The 3,961-nt window shown below is 37.6% G+C and overlaps 1 long non-coding RNA gene across 1 annotated transcript in view; it reads right to left on the reverse strand.

Moving 5' to 3' along the window:
- Nucleotides 1-3,961, reverse strand: part of LOC106882149 (uncharacterized) — a 322,442-nt gene that overhangs the window by 119,297 nt on the left and 199,184 nt on the right. Inside the window, exon 2 of the long non-coding RNA XR_001410957.2 lies at nucleotides 1,535-2,010. This is a non-coding gene — a long non-coding RNA (uncharacterized LOC106882149). The remainder of the gene's footprint in view (nucleotides 1-1,534; nucleotides 2,011-3,961) is intronic.

Below are 3,961 nucleotides of genomic sequence, written 5' to 3' on the forward strand. Positions count from 1 at the left end.
TATATATGTATATTCTGTTATAATGTATTCGTTCTGTTGCGAATGAAACGTGGAGTTTCTAATATAGTTGGACACTCGGCGGGAAAGGACTTTGGAAGAACGTTGGATGGAAATAATCGGTCATGTCGAACCACCAGCAGCGGCATCTGTAGCGGTGATGGTGGTGGTTGTGGTGGTGGTGGTAGGATTAGTAGTAGTAGTATACTGTTACTTCATCTCCATTGCCACGGAAATAAAATATGAAAATAAGGTAAACAGATACACATATATACACCCTAAGATCCAACACACAGACACGCATGCATATATACGATCAAACGTTCAAACATACATACACACACACACACATGTACCTCTGTGTATATCTAAGTATACATTAATATATATATATATATATATATATATATATATATATATATATATATATATAGACACACACACAGTCAGACTCACACACTCTCTCGCACACACAGGCGCACATACATAGACACACACGCACGCACGCACGCACGCACGCATACGTATAGAAAGACCATCAGACAATCTCTTCTTACGCTTATAACGACTATCAATGAACCATCGTCTTCATGTGATCGTTTCATTTCTTGCAAATATTTTCATCCATGCTTGTTTTAGACACATCGATGATGTATTGAAAGATGATTGATATTTAATAAGTCATTGATATCTAATTTTGTATTTCGGTTCAGCTGTAGTAGTGGTATAGGGCTAGATTTTAGACAAATTGCCAATATCTGCCTTCGGTATTGAATGGAACCGAAGAAGTAAACAGAGAGGTTTGGTTAGCAGCACGAGTGTCAAAACTTATCCATCAGCGCACCAAGATCGTCTTCCAAAGCTCTCATGCACACATACATACAAAAACATAAATATGTACGCATGCACATGCATATGAACATACGCACACACATGTACTCTCTCTCTCTCTCTCTCTCTCTCTCTCTCTCTCTATATATATATATATATATATATATATATATATATATATATATATATAGAGAGAGAGAGAGAGAGAGAGAGAGAGAGAGAGAGAGAGAGAGAGAGAGATATAGATAGATAGATAGATAGATAGATATGTACAGAAATCAGGTGATAGTGAGAAAAGTGAGGGAGAGAAACAGAGAGTGGATGAAAGGAATACAAATATGGAGTTTGTAAAAGGGAATATACGTTCAAGATATCAATCAAGACATTACAATCTCTTACGTGACCAAATGACAGATCTTTCAGACAATCAGTTATGTCAGCCATGCCATCGCATTCTGTTTGTATAAGGAATACTCACCAACGTTAAAATCAAGGTTTGGCTTTAACTTGTCAAAGATATCTCATAACCCAGTACAGTTTACATCATAGTCGTTTGGCCAATGCTTAAACCGGACACTTCAACCATTTTACTGAGAAACTGGGTGTGGGTGACTCAGGAAAAAAAAAGCATTCAAAGCATTTGAAAGGATGGAAGAGCCTCTGACGAGAAAGCTGGCTGTCAAGAAATAAATGAAGTTATATTTACCCTGAAATTAATTTCCTATTGAAATTAGGGCCTCTTCGAGTTGCAGATGCCGGACGGATGAAAGAAAAAAGTATTAAATGATTTTGATCAGACTTCATTTCTATTGTTCATTTCTCCTCATTCATAGCAAGGTCAACAGCTTCATTAAGCTTAATTTTACACCTGTTCAGACCATCACGAAAGCTTCAAGTATGTCTCTCATGATTCCCTTCCAACAGAATAATGAGCTACAGGTTAGTTTATCCAAAAGAATATCTCCTGGGTATATTTAATTTATTTTGTTCCTGTTTCCATAAATTTCTTGTGCCATGCATGAATTGACAGACGTTGATGGTGGATGTCTTCCATATTTAATCCCGTAGTTTCTGCTGGTCCGATTTTGTTTCAATAAACCAAAATACACATTGTGCCTTTTCTTGAGAGGTAGCCATATTTTAGGGTTTCATTTAACAGAACTTTTTCCATCAACAGGACACCTGAAAAACACAAATAATGCAATGTGGTTAAAACACTTTGATAACCACTGAGGACACAGAATCAATCTGATAAACATATCCCATCATTTGCACTTGTAATAAATTTTTGAAATTTTTGAAAGAGACTTTATGGACTCCCTGCATAGTTTTATCGATTTCGAGTTGCAACATTAAAAATGATTAAATTCATATTTAAGTACTGTTAAATACGTGCTAGAAATTATACTGTGGCTAAGTAATTCGCTTTGCACCTGTCCGCTTCCAGTTTTATTTCACCTGTCTGACACCTCGGATGTGTATTTTTTAACATAAAAATGCATGGAAACAATTCGTTGTGTGTACCATTTAATAGAAAGAATCTTAATGTCTGTACCTCTCCCCCACTATATCTCTTGGTTCTCTGTGTGACCTTTTTGTAGATATGTATGCAATCTTTTAGATGATCCAGTAACTAGACTACGGTCATTGGATTGCTCGGGCACCACCTTGAAGAATTTAGCCAAAGAAATCAATTCCAATGCTTCTGTATGTTTTTAAAAGTCTGCCACTTATCCTGTTACTCATTTTTGTCGAACGGCTAAGTTACGGGGGTCATAAAGTAACCAAGACAATTATCAAACGGGGGGAGGGGATGATAAACACAGACCCCCACACCCACACCCACACACACACACACAAATATTTATGATGTGCTTCCACATAGTTTCCGTCTCCAAATTCACTCACGAAGTGGTCGCGCAACGGAACTGAATCCGAAACCACGTGTTTGCAAAGCGAGTTTCTTAACCACACAGCCACACCTGTGCCTGGAGTTGTTTAAGCGTTTAACACCTGCTGTGCGAACCATTCTCTCTCAGACAAACTGCCCCACCTGTACCAGCACCCCCGCCCCCACCGGCCCACATATTCCAAAATGCTGGAGACGGCAATTTAAGTGAGACATGTAATTTATCAAAATGTCTGTGACTTAATCCGATAAAGAAAAGAAATCTGACAGCTCACGCGTGCGCATACACACAAACACGCACACACATAGGCACACGTATACACACACACGCACACGCATATAAATACTTGCCCATTAACCCTTTCACCCTCTCTCTGCTCAGTCTCTCTCTCTGCTCAGTCTCTCTCTCTCTCTCTCTCTCTCTCTCTCTCTCTCTCTCTCTCTCCCTCCTCTCTCTACATTTTACAATATTTTTCTCTATTGTTTCAATTTTTCTTTTATTTGTTAGCCTCCAGCTTCCACACAAAGACGAAATATACAAGTCATACAACAGCGCACGCATACACACATAAACACGCTCTAAGTTGGGCAGCGAAGACTGAATCAGTGATTCTGAACAGAGGAGGCTCCATTTGTAGTTATGTGGTCTCTTTATGACAACCATCTTGAAATGCGTTCAAATGCCACGGTTTTCTTCTTTGTCGTAGCAATGAACACAAGGAATTCAACGACATTCGATGATTTTTCCCGTTTTTACATAACGAACAGATTAGGTTCTATAGTAGTATCCAAATGTGTGTGTGTGTATGTGCGTATATATACATTTATGTGTTCGTATATATATATATATATATATATATATATATATATATATATATGCATACTGTTATACACTTATACGGACTCACATATGAGTGTGTATATGTGTATATACAACATACACACACACGCATATATTTCATGCATACATATATATGACTATGCAGATATATGTGTGTGTGTGTGTGTATGAATCTTTACATATGCAAACATACACACATACATACGTAAAGATAGCACACACACACACACAAACAGGTATACGTATATGCTTTTAACAAAACATAAAAATATAAAACTATACGTACGTTGCAAAGAAAGAAAGAAAACTTTAAAAACTAACTAAATAAAATATTCGAACTAAACAACTACACCACCACCACCGCCTCCTCCTCCTCCTCCTCC

The sequence above is a fragment of the Octopus bimaculoides genome, chromosome 19 (genome assembly GCF_001194135.2).
Source record: "Octopus bimaculoides isolate UCB-OBI-ISO-001 chromosome 19, ASM119413v2, whole genome shotgun sequence".
Lineage (NCBI taxonomy): Eukaryota > Metazoa > Mollusca > Cephalopoda > Octopoda > Octopodidae > Octopus > Octopus bimaculoides.